The 13,838-nt window shown below is 42.7% G+C and overlaps 1 protein-coding gene across 1 annotated transcript in view; it reads left to right on the forward strand.

The window, feature by feature from the left end:
• Positions 1-4,574: 4,574 nt before the first annotated feature.
• The window catches only part of LOC126187447 (probable cytochrome P450 301a1, mitochondrial), a 196,346-nt gene continuing 187,082 nt past the window's right edge, over positions 4,575-13,838 (forward strand). Inside the window, exon 1 of the mRNA XM_049928533.1 lies at positions 4,575-4,687. The gene's annotated coding sequence lies outside the window, so the exon portion shown is untranslated. The remainder of the gene's footprint in view (positions 4,688-13,838) is intronic.

Here is a 13,838-nt window from a genome sequence, read left to right on the forward strand (position 1 = left end):
TAACTTTTCATTTGCTCTTCGTGCTCTTGGATCAGACTTAACATCAAAACGTAACACAAGTGAGATGCAACAGAACGTTTGAGGAACATTACGGCAGGAAAAATGGCTCTCTCTGTTTCTGGATCTCACAGAGTTTATGTTAATTAGTATAACAGTATTAATGCCATCTAGGCCAGGAGTTTTTCTATTTTTTTACACATTCAAGGCTGTTTTCAATTATTTTATATCTATTTGGTCTACAGAGTTATTATCAGTTTTTATACGTTTTCCGTTGATTTTCTGTTCTTATGTTAATGTTTACAGTATCTTTGTCCATTTTTTCATATGTTTCGTAATTTTAAACGTTACATTCCGTCTTCCGTGAATATTATGTTCGACATTGGCAATGAATATTTCCCAGGATTCGCTACTGTATCTTTTTATTAGATTCTTTCTTTTCTGCTTATATATTGCCCAGGTTTCATTTGTTCGTGTTTGTAAATAGGCGTTATAGGCATTTTTTAAATGTTGTTAGCTATTCCTGTATTTCAACTTTTCGGCTCTCTTTTCCGGTTTGATGATTTACTTTTCCCTAGTACCTCATTAGCTATATTCAATATTCCGGTTTAATCTTTCCCTTTCAACTACAATATTGTCTTTAGTTTCAACCATTTGGAATTCCTGTATGAATCGTTGTTGACACAAGTTCCTTTTGCTTTCTTCCTGTAGAAGCTGAACTTCATATTTCAAGTTTTGGCTTTAGATTTTGTACGTAAGCGTGAAATGCGTGGTGGTGGTGAACTTAACACTGAATTGCATCTCTAGCTTTCCTTTGTATTAAACCAACACTTTACACATATGCCGGTTGATGCTTTCCGCTGGTTTCTCATTACAGCTGAGGAGGACATTTAAAACCAAAACACTAATGAGTGGTGTCAAATATAATCTGAAGGAAAGCTAGCATTTACACTATGGTTATTAGCAACTGAAGACATTTCGTTTAGCAGTTGTTTAGTATTTCAGTGGTTTCTGCGTACATTATATCTCACTTCCTGGAATCTGCAGTGACATATACCAAGCAGTTCAGTGATTTTATTAAAGTACATGCCAGGAAGATAATGTAAATAAAAAATGGAAATGAGCGTATGGCATCGTTAGCTGGGAGGCCCAATTTGGGGAAGTTCAGCCACCAAGTGCAAGTCTTATTTCAATTGACGATACATTGGGCATCTTGCGTGCCGGTGATGAGGATGAAATAATGATGACGACAACACCCAGTCCTCGCACAGAGTAAATCTCCAACTCGGCCGGGGATCGAACACGGGCCCACTTGCATGGGAGGTGAGCAAGTTACCGCCCAGCTAAGCAGGCGGACATAATGTAAATAACATCTGATTAAAGAAATGTGAAATGTATGTGCGACCTATCACATAAGCTACTTGAGAAAATCTTCTATACTATATTAGAAGTAGATACCACGATCATAGATAAAACATTTTTATTTATCATAAAATATCTCTAGCATGACAGTGGAACAGCAGCCATGTAATTACAGCTATCAAGAAAGTAATTAAAGACAATGATCGGGTCTTTCGTATATTCGTATTATTAACCAACAAAATAGATACATATTCACGCTTGTTACTTTCAAACAAATTTATTGTGCTCTTCTTATTTAATAAACAGGAATGCAGTTGTTGTCCTTAATTCCTCCGTTTCCGCCTAAGGCACACACCTAATGAACTCTTCGTCTTTCTAACGCCGCCAGCTGGGCCTTTCGACGCTTCGGCAATTTTCTACCATATTTCTTTCATCTCAGAACTTTCAGATCTCTACATCTACGTGATTACACTGCTATTCACAATAATGTGCCTGGCAGAGGGTTCAATGAACCACCTTCAAGCTGTCTCTCTACCGGTCCACTCAACCAGCACATAAATGTCTCTCCAGCATTCCACGGCGCGCGGGAAAAACGAGCACTTAAATTTTTCTGTGCGAGCCCTGATTTCTCTTATTTTATCGGGATTATGAGTTCTCCCTATGTAGGTGGATGACAACAGAATGTTTTCACAATCGGATGAGAAAACTGGTGATTGAAATTTCATGAAAAGATCCCGTCGCAACGAAAAACGCCTATGTTTCAATGATTGCCACTCCAGTTCACGTATCATGTCTGTCGCACTATCTCCCCTACTTCGTGATAATACAAAACGAGCTGCTCTTCTTTGTACTTTTTCTATGTCATCCGTTAGTCGCATCTGATGCGGATCGCACACCGCACAGCAATACTCCATAATATGGCGGATAAGCGTGGTGCAAGGAGTCTCTTTAGTAGACCTGTTGCACCTTCTACGTGTTCTGCCAACGACTCGCAGTCTTTGGTTGGCTCCACCCACAACATTATCTATGTGATCTTTCCAATTTAGGGCGTTTGTAATTGTAAGCCCTAAGTATTTAGTTGAATTTACAGCCTTCAAATTTGTGTGACTAATCGCGTAATCGAAATTTAGCGGATTTGTTTTAGTACTCATGTGAATAACTTCACACTTTTCTTTATTCAGGGTCAACTGCCACTTTTCGCGCCATACAGATATCTTCTCTAAATCAGTTTATAATTCATTTCGGACATCTGATGACTTTACAAGACGGTAAAAGAGAGCATCATCTGCAAACAATCTAAGACGGCTACTGAGATTGTCTCCTATGTTGTTATATAGACCAGGAACAATAAATGGCATATAACACTTTCTTGGGGAACGCCGGATATTATTTCTGCTTTACTCGATGACTTTCCGTCTACTACTACAAATTGTGACTTTTCTGACAGAAAATCACGAATCCAGTCGCACAACTGAGGCCCCCAGACCTCAGAAGTACCTATGGTACCTTTATTCTTAGATTAACAGCTCTAAATCCCCTCGTTCCGCTCCATCGCTCGCGCAGTACGTATCAGCAACAAAAGCAGAGAAGATAGAGAACGAAAGCTTTTAGTGTCGCTAGCACAGAATCCAAGAGGGCGCGAACTTGTTTTGACAGTTCGCTAAAAGACCGACACCTAGTGGAACCCAAGCGAACACGAGGGGCGTGTGTAGGTGGAGGGGGGAAGGCGCTAAATGATATGTCACTTGTGGGGAAAAATGGTCTCCCGGTCCTGGTAACACGACGAATTTTATTTTCAGGTAGACGAGTTCCTAAAAAGCATCGCATCAGAACTTGTTTTAAAGTCATTAAGCAACATGAAAACTTTTGACGACGACACAGAACGTTCGGAGAAAATATGGAAGTGGGAAGAAACTTTCTAATCATACGGTCGAAATCTCCTCAGAGCGCGACTTACAATTCGTGCAATTGGACTACACACGCACGAAAAATGAAAACTATGCGCTCAACATGCGTTACGTGGGAAGAATTTCTTCTGATCCGCGACAAATACGAAACGGCTTCCGTTTTTGTCTATTTTAATATGTCCTCTGAAAAACTAACATCATAAAGTAGGCCAGATGGTATGTAGCACCTGCTCTTACAGATACAGTATGAAATGGGCGTATTGGCAAACAGGAGGGAGATACTGCACAGAACTGAAGTTGTGAGTGTGCATCCGTAATAGTTTATGGATACCCTAACCGAGTGGCCAGTAAACTCATTAGTCAACAGTAAACATCTTTTCTAATGATAGTGAGCAGCCTTTAAAAAAAAATCGCAAGCTGACACTAGGCAATATACATTACCTACATTCGATTTAAAACCGAAATCGGATGAAAATTCAGCTGAGTTAAAGGAAACTTCTACTACGTAACTCAGAGAGCCAGCCGAAGTGGCCGTGCGGTTCTAGGCGCTACAGTCTGGAGCCGGTCGACCGCTACGGTCGCAGGTTCGAATCCTGCCTCGGGCATGGATGTGTTTGATGTCCTTAGGTTAGTTAGGTTTAATTAGTTCTAAGTTCTAGGCGACTGATGACCTCAGAAGTTAAGTCGCATAGTGCTCAGAGCCATTTGAACCATTTGAACGTAACTCAGATCGTTTTACAGCATTATGTAGTGTTCTTCTACCAGCCGTCCGCTGTTCAAGCCATTTACGAGTCTAAAATCTTCGCAATTTTCTGCGCTCATCTTCGACAATCGCCAACAGAATTAATGCAGCTATTTTACGCTCGTTCATTTTCGTAAAGAAACTGTGTGGTTTGCGAGCTAAATAAAGCCAAAAACTGTCGCTGGAGAGCGGAAATCACGTTAACCAGCTCGTTCTGTGTGCCGCCTGTGCTGTGTCTCGTGAGGTCGGATGTCCCGTCGGCGTCCACGACAACGTTAGCTGTCTCGTCCCGTGTGCTTTAGTCTATCCCGTCGTTTAGTCGCTGTGTTCCTCTTTCACAGCAGGCAGTTCGTTAGCATAGTGACGGCGCCTTGCCCCTGGTCATCTTAGCTGTTCGTCGTGCGCTCAGTGTTTTGTGACCTCCCACGCGGTGCATTGTCAACAGGCGGCTCCGGTGCTAGCGTACCGACCTCGGCAGCAGCCGCTCGCTGTGACGTCACGCTGGTGGGAACAGCACAGCGACGCTCTTTAAGTGGGGATGGGCGGCTGCAGTAACACAGCATAGCTGGCGTCCTATCCGGTCAGCCAGTTGCCAGCTGGCGTGCGTCAGCAGTAGACGCCGTTGTGTCAGTGTCTAAACAAGAGAGGCTAGAGCGAACCACCCCTTCAGCCAGCCAAGGTAATTTTTTTTTAACTTCATTATATCAGTGTTATATGGATCTGGATGAGGTGAGCGACTACGTCACGAATTTTACAAACAAAACAAAGTGCTGCTTCCGTCATGCATAATAACGATACTTGCTTTAGCACGACGTGTTTCAGCAGCAAGCAATTACCAGTTGCAGATCTGTTAATGAGACACTATTGTGTTTGACTTCATACCTCACAGGTGCGAAGTTTGTTGTCGATGTTGTTGTTAATGTTTTGTGTGCTAGCACGCTGTACCGATCTCCTACTCATTGAAGACAACTTGTCATTGAGTTTTCAAGAAATTGCCTCGCCACCACTTTCAAACCATTAAAATTCATGAACTCTGTCATACAGTTGAAGTAACATGGAATAACGTACTCGTACCTGCCATACAAGCTCAGTTCGACTAGACGCTCCGATGTTGCTACTGGAGCTGGAAGCACTATGCAGTAAATTTGGCTCTATGTACACCCTCAAATCTTCTATAAATGCAATCAAATAAATCTTCCTACTGTACTGTGTGTGCACAGTTAATGAAACTCTGTTATTTGCTATTCCTTTTTGTGTTGCAAATTGAATGGATGGCACAGTAGTTGTTTCGGCACTGACAAGGGTTGCTGGAAACTCCCTGAGCCATGAGTCCGAAACTATCCTTATACGGTTGCAAGAAATCGTCTGTGTTATTGGGAGCTCGGAAAAGAAATATTCGTCTGTCTTGTTAGCAGGTCGGAAAAGAACAAATCGTCTGTCTTATTGGGAGATCAGAAGAAAGGTCTTATACCTTGTCTGCCCAGGTTCCGACCCATCGGGCTTTTTTTGTTCTATTGTCGAGCACAGCTTTATCAGTAAACATGATTTTATATTTGAGGAAACAAAAATATTGCCAATGTTAAGAAAACTATCATAGCTGTTATTTTATGTGCAATGTATTAAGCCATAAGAGGTTTCATGCATACGAACATCCTCAGTTTACAAAGTAGCAGAAATCTGCCGATGTCATGACGTAAAATAACAGTCTTGGTGGTTCTCCTAAAGTTCATTATCTGTGGAAGAGTGACTTCATAATGATTAAAAATCTTGTCCCACGCGCCAGCCTTCGGGGACACCGTAATCAAAGACGCCACATAAATCAGGAGGTGCAACAGCAACTTCAACTGCAGTAGCAACTGCAGGCGCCGTCGCGCGTTGAAGCAGAATTTCAGTATTAGTCTCCTACCTGACCACAGTACTATTGCGCTTCGCATTATGGGACACATGGGTTGAAGTTACAGTAAAAGAGCACAGTGGTGACTGAGGAAAACACATCACATAGTGAATGCTTTTAGGGCAGTTGTGCATACAGGATATTCAGTAATTCCCGTTACAGATTTCTAGGGCTTGTTGGGTGAGTACATAATATTTTGAATATCGTTTCCATTCTGAGGCGGTTTCAATTCAATTCTGCTTGAGGAATTAAATTTGGCGTGATGCAGTACAGTTATTACGTAACAACTCGAAAGGAAACACAACAAAACATGCATTTATCACTTCTGTAGAGACAGAGGATGATCTACTAGCACAAGTTGTGACTGCTGCACTAGAAGTTGAAAATACGTCAGGTGGGATGGAGAGTGTGCACCACAACAAGATCCGTGGGTTCAGTGCCTGTAACAACGCTCGTGGTCGCCACATCGAGCCTCTGTCGTAATGCATTACTACTGTTTTCTACACACAGTGTGCTGGGCTCATTTTTGTTTCGGAATAATGTAAACTCGAAAAAAAAAACAAAGAGATCTGCTTATATGATAAATGGATGTTTCTTTATGTTTCCTTTCGAATTGTTACCTAACAATTGTACTGCGTCAGACCTTATTCCTCCTCTCTACAAATCCTATAAGTTTGTTACGGAAATTTCCGAACTTCTTGTATAGTTCAGCATGTCTTCGTGAAATAGCACGATAATAGCTCACGATAAAACGACCGAAGCTCCCTCCCTCCCAAGGGCAATGAAATGTTGTTCGAATAACACACAGAAACTCGACGTCTTGTTTACGCTCCATATAGTGCCACTCGCATGGCAGACGTAGACGCGACATCTTGCAGCGTAACAACAGTCATTTGCTTCTGACCAAAACGACTGAGATTACTGCCGAAAGCTGGAGCTTATATTCTAATCTGACGCGGCAACAATTTTCTACAAGGATTCCATTGCAAATAACTTCGTTCCATCGGGTATCCGTACTGCTGTTAACCGCTGACAGACTGACATATCTTAACGAGTGTCAGAGCTCAGAGCTCAGTAAACAGGCGAGTCGAGGTCAGGCGCGTATCGAGCGCGTATCAGCTGCTCGTGGAGATAAAATGAGTTGCTGTCGGGCAATTACTTTGCGAGATGATGTTTGAAACAAGTTGCAAATAAACCACACAGGACCTAAGCATTGCTTTCTTTGACACACCATGATTCAATAAAGTCGCCGCAGTGACAAGTTTAGAAAGTACAACAGAAAAACTCTAGCGTAGTGGCAATATGCATGAGACAGGCGATATACCCTCAGATTTCAAGAAGAATATAACAATTCCAATCCCAAAGAAAGCAGGTGTTGACAGATGTGAAAATTACCGAACCATCAGTTTAATAAGTCACGGCTGAAAAATATTAACACAAATTCTGTACAGACGAATGGAAAAATTGGTAGAAGCCGACCTCGAGTAAGATCAGTTTGGATTCTGTAGAAATGTTGGAACACGTGACGCAAAACTGACCCTACGACTCATCTTAGAAGATAGATTAAGGAAAGGCAAATCTACGTTGTTATCATTTGTAGACTAAGAGAAATCTTTTGACAACGTTGACTGGAATACTCTCTTTCAAATTCTGAAGGTGACAAGGGTCAAATAAAGGGAACGAAAGGCGATTTACAATTTGTGCAGAAACTAGATGGCAGTTACAAGAGTCGAGGGGCATGAAAGGGAAGCAGTGGTTGGGAAGGGAGTGAAACAGGGTTATAGCCTATCCCCGATGTTATTCAATCTGTATATTGAGCAAGCAGTAAAGGAAACAAAAGAAAAATTTGGAATAGGAATTAAAATCCATGCAGAAGAAATAAAAACTATGAGGTTCGTCGATGATACTGTAATTCTGTCAGAGACAGCAAAGAACCTGGAAGAGTAGTTGAATGGAATGGGCATTATCTTGATAGGATGATACAAGATGAACATCAACAAAAGCAAAACGAGGATAATGGAATGTAGTCGAATTAAATCAGATGATGCTGAGGGAATCAGATTAGGAAATGAGACACTTAAAGTAGTAAAGGAGTTTTGCTATTTGGGGAGCAAAATAACTGATTGTCGAAGCAGAGAGGATATAAAATGTAGACTGGCAATGTCAAGGAAAGCGTTTCTGAAGAAGAGAAATTTCTAACATCGAGTATAGATGTAAGTGCAGGAATTTCTGTATTTCTGAAAGTATTTGTATGGAGTGTGGCTATATATGGAAATGAAACGTGAACGATAAATAGTTTGGACAAGAAGAGATTAGAAGCTTTCGAAATGTGGTGCTACAAAAGAATGCTGAATATTAGATGGGTACATCACATAACCAATGAGGAGGTATTGAGTAGAATTGAAGAGAAGAGAAATTTGTGGCACAACTTGACTAGAAGAAGGGATCGGTTGACAGGACATGTTCTCAGGCATCAATGGATCACCAATTTAGTATTGGAGGGTAGAAATTGTAGAGGGAGATCAAGAGATGAAGATACTAAGCAGATTCAGAAGGACGTAGGTTGAAGTAGGTACTGGGAGATGAAGCTTGCACAGGATAGAGTAGCATGGAGAGCTGCATCAAACCAGTCTCTGGACTGAAGACCACGACGACAACAACAACAACAACAATATAAATGTAAGCGCCCTTATCCCTCTCACTGTGCTGTCACTGTCCCTACGACCTGGCAGAGGTATTCTTCGAAAACCGGTTCTCTACCTTTACCCACACCGCTTCAAAAAAACAACTTCCTCTTTATTCCAAAGATTCTCATTTTAGTTCCACGGGCATTAGTCTACCACTTTCGTATAGACTATACCGACCTTCACATCTATAAATTATTTCGATGTCTATTGTCATGCCTAAAGATAAGGACTCTAAAAGCCGAAGAATTTTCCAGAATTTGCAAAATGATGAAGCACAGCAAGCAGTCATCCTTTCCTTTCAAGCTTTATTAAAACAAATCTAGAATTCGGCTAGTAACTAAACATTATCAATACAGTATTTGAGAGTTTTAATACATGCCAGTCTCGTGTTGCTCGGGATCCTGTCACAGTTCATTCAAGACTACTCTGGGTAAAATTTCGAAGGAACTGCCAGATATCTGCAACTTTCTGCCATGATATTTTGGCGAATAGTCCTCTGGCCATCTTCAGGTGAATACGGATGAACATGCTCTGAGCTCACGTGTTTAAGGGGAGCTGTAACGCCCTATCCCGACATGTTAAATTTAGTGACTTGGCTTCCCTGTATTTGAGAAACCACTGTAACCATTGACATGAAACTTGTACAGGACATTATACTGTATATTCTGAGTTTACCGAACTATGATAATTGCATTTTAGCCACTGCTTTCCGAAATTCAACTTTTTAATTACTCGGTTAAAATTTTGTGTACTTTTTTGTACGTTATCCTAAACAATTTTAATTATAAATAACATCCGAAATTCAACTTTTTAATTACTCGGTCAAAATTTTGTGTACTTTTTTGTACGTTATCCTAAACAATTTTAATTATAAATAACATCATGTTCTTCTTTCAGCTCAGTAGACTTAGGATATGTATGTTATTACTCTCTGAAAATTTTAATGCTCTACTCGAAGTGGTTTCTGAGATTTAGGGTAAAATGCAACAGAAAATGTAAATTTTCAGGATCGGCTTCTAAAGTTTCAAAAGACTGTAACTCACTTAATATATGCTTAATTTTTTTTTTTATTTTTAGTCACTCAGAAGCGCCCTGCACCATACTGTATATCATCCTCTTGATCTTTTTCCAAGTTTTTTTCTTCTTCTTTCAGGCCTCCTTAGTAGCGAATTGTGCTGCATACTCTGCTTTATCAATGCGAACCTTGTCCATCCGCCAAGTTCTCTGATGCAGTTTGCTCCCGGATTAATTCCCATATGCTGTAGCACTTTCACCCTACCAATGCTGCAAGCATTAAAAGCAATAACAGCAGCACTGACCCTCTACTTTAGTGTCTTCATTCCAACAAAAACATTTTTTGGTAAGCGAGTCCATATAAGATTACTGAACGACGCATTGGGATTTTGAGTCTGACTTTGCAGACACTTCTTCAGTAATTCAGGATTTACCAGGTCTGTGTAAATAGGTTTCATGACATCCTTGACTGCTGCTGGGATGGAATGTTTATGGCTGTATGAACTGTTTGAGCTCTGGGCATTGCGGTAATTGCACCATGAATCAGGTCCAGGAGGGCAAAGGTGGTGTACTGGTTTTTCATCAGTTGACAATCTGTGGAAGAAGGTAGCCAATACTGCCTGCTTCTTTTTCAAAAAATCCTTAATATTATTTCTAATGGCCATCCCATAATATTGCTGTAGTTCATCTAGCATTTTGTCTGTCAGCCTGCCTCTTATGGTTTTATCATCAGAAAGTTTCTTGTCTCTCCAACTTTGTTTCAGCTTCCCCAACCTGGTGCCCATCCTCTTCTGGAGATGACATTTATAACACAGCAATCCACAGCCTTCTAAATAAAAAATTAGCGATTTTATTAGATCTTGAAGTAATTCACGTAAAAATAAAATACTCTCCGTGTGAGTTTATAAGTGATGTATATACGCACACCAAAAAAAGTTCCGAGAGTTCTGCAACCTGTACAGAAAATTGGAATAGAGATCAACATAAACATCATTTCCGCGCTCTTTATTGCTCATGAAAACCACACATTGCATGTTGTACCACCATACAGCCAGACCTTCAGAGGTGGTGGTTCAGATTGCTGTACACACCGGTACCTCTAATACCCAGTAATACCCACTAGCACGTCCTCTTGCATTGATACATGCCTGTATTCGTCGTGGCATACCATCCACAAGTTCATCAAGGCACTGTTGGTCCAGATTGTCCCACTCCTCAACGGCGATTCGGAGTAGATCCCTCAGAGTGGTAGGTGGGTCACGTCGTCCATAAACAGACCTTTTCAATCTATACCAGGCACGTTCGATAGGGTTCATGTCTGGAGAGTGTGCTGTCCACTCTAGTCGAGCGATGTCGTTATCCTGAAGGAACTCATTCACAAGATGTGCACGATGGGGGCGCGAAGTGTTGTCCGTGAAAACGAATGCCTCGCCAATATGCTGCCGATATGGTTGCAGTATCAGTCGGAGTCAGTCGGAGGATGGCATTCACGTAGCGTACAGCAGTCACGGCGCCTTCCATGACCACTAGTGGTGAACGTCGGCCCCACATAATGCCACCCCAAAACAACAGGGAACCTCCACCTTCCTGCACTCGCTGGAGAGTGTGTCTAAGGCGTTCAGCCTGACCGGGTTGCCTCCAAACAGGTCGCCGACGATTGTCTGGTTGAAGCCATATGCGACACTCATCGGTGAAGAGAACGTGATGCCAATCCCGATCAGTCCACTCACCACGTTGTTGGGGCCATCTGTACCGCGCTGCATGGTGTCGTGGTTGCGAAGATGGACCTCGCCATAGACGTCGGGAGTGAAGTTGCGCTTCATGCAGCCTAATGCGCACAGTTTGCGTCGTAGCACGTCGCCTTGTGGCTGCACGAAAAGCATTATTCAACATGGTGGCGTTGCTGTCAGGGTTCCTCCGAGCCATAAGCCGTAGGTAGCGGCCACCCACTTCAGTAGTAACCCTTGGGCGCCCTGAGCGAGGTATGTCATCGACACTACCTATCTCTGTGTATCTCCTACATGTCAGAACAACATCGGTTTCGTTCACTCCGAGACGCCTGGACAGTTCCCTTGTTGAGAGCCCTTCCTGGCACAATGCGGAAGCTATGGAACCTCCATATTGACCGTCCAGGCATGGTTGAGCTACAGACAACACGAGCCGTGTACCTCCTTCCTGGTGGGATGACTGGAACTGATCGGCTGTCGGACCCTCTCCGTCTAATAGGCGCAGCTCATGCATGGTTGTTTACATCTTTGGGCAGGTTTAATGACATCTCTGAACAGTCGAAGGGACTGTGCCTGTGATGCAATATCTATATTCTGGAGTTCTAGGAACTAAAAAAAAATGGTTCAAATGGCTCTGAGCACTATGGGACTCAACATCTGAGGTCATAAATCCCCTAGAACTCAGAACTACTTAAACCTCACTAACCTAAGGACATCACACACACCCATGCCCGAAGCAGGATTCGAACCTGCGACCGTAGCAGTCCCGCGGTTCCGGACTGCAGCGCCAGAATCGCTAGACCACCGCGGCCGGCCAGTTCTAGGAACTGGAGTGACGCAAAACTTTTTTTGAGGTCTGTATATCATTTTATTCGGAAAATTGCAAATTTTATAACGAGATAAAAATGTGGAAAAATTTTTTTTCGTTCCAACTCCCCTGAAGAGCCCCGACACATGAGTGCTGTATTCAACTGCGCATGCGCTATTTGTGTGCATGCGCTTCTTCTGCGAGTCTGTGTTCTGCACCACGCGCTCTCTCTGGTAAAACCTCGTCGCATAGAATGTCTTCGCACAACAAAAACGCAGAACGACGCCGGCTACACAGAGCACGAAGTTATTACATGACAGAATTCCATGCAGAGTTTAAGTGTAAGCGGCCGACTCGATTAAAAAGGGACTCAGCCAGTCGTATTTCCATTGTTTCATTGACGATTGGAGCTCCAAGAATTTTCCGTATGGGTCACAATTTTTGTCTAACTGCTTCTCATCCGATGACAGTGGAAATACAATGTTCAGCGATAGTGGACTTATTGCCTTGGAGGAGACGAGCACGCTATTGACGTTCTACAGTGTGATCCTGTACAGTGCGCCTCATTTGCCCTGCACGAGAACTGCCGCATTCGCACGGAATCCTGTAAACACCTGCCTTGCGCCGCCTGCCCGTCTTTGTCAGAGCCCAGAAGCACCCAGATTTTGGAACAGGGTGAAAGATTATTTTGGAAATTTGTGGTAAGGTCTTATGGGACCAAACTGCTGAGGTTAAAGGTCCCTAACCTTACGCACTACTTAACCTAACGTACATTAACTTACGCTAAGGACAACACACACACCCACGCCCGAGGGAGGACTCGAACGTCCGACGGGGGGAGCGGCGCGGACCGCGACAAGACGCCCCAGACCGCGCGGCTACCCCGTGTGGCAATGAAAGATTATTTTAAGATTGTATCTTCTTTATATTCCGCCTGTTTTTACTGAAAAATCCCTAATATGTGGTAGAAAAGCAGTCATTTTTAAGGCCTCATCTTCCTCTTTGTTCTGTCGTTTATACGTCGATCTCATTGTACGAATATTCATTGCTCAGGATCGCATTCTGAAGGTGTTCTAGTTCCGTTTGCAGACTATCGGCATCTGCTACGAGCTGCGTGGCTTAGGTCTTCAGAACGCCCGTCATTTGTGCCGGACGGTGGCAACAAGTAGTTGGGAATACAGGTCCGTCAGAGTGGGCTTTTAAAACACCGATTGCCCAAGTGTGCCATCACTCTCTCTCCGCACCACGACGTCTAAAAACGGAAAGCAGTCTCTCTCTCCATCACTATAGTACATATAATATTTCCATGTGTGGAATTCAGATTTTGAAGGACGTTTCGAAGACAATCAAAACGATGAGGCCAAGGCGTAGAAGTGTCATCGTCGTATCCTCAAAATACTGTTGCTTTTTAAAATAGACGAAGCGAGTGCTCGCTCCTCAAAATCTTCCGTAAAAAGATTGGCCACCCGGGAGACAAAGGATTCTTCGTGGCGGCACCTTCAGATTGTTCAAAACAGTCATTGTTAGATAAAAACTACGTCGAGGAGAGGGTGTGCTAAAACAACGCTGTAAATGTCGGCCCCAAACCCATTGTAGATGAGATGTAGGAGCCCACCAGATGCAAATTTGTAAAAAGTGAAACGACACCAAAGCTGACCAACAGGTCGTTGCTATCCAGTTTAGTAACTTAAGCCTGCTGA

Source organism: Schistocerca cancellata, chromosome 5 (assembly GCF_023864275.1).
Source record: "Schistocerca cancellata isolate TAMUIC-IGC-003103 chromosome 5, iqSchCanc2.1, whole genome shotgun sequence".
Taxonomy (NCBI): domain Eukaryota; kingdom Metazoa; phylum Arthropoda; class Insecta; order Orthoptera; family Acrididae; genus Schistocerca; species Schistocerca cancellata.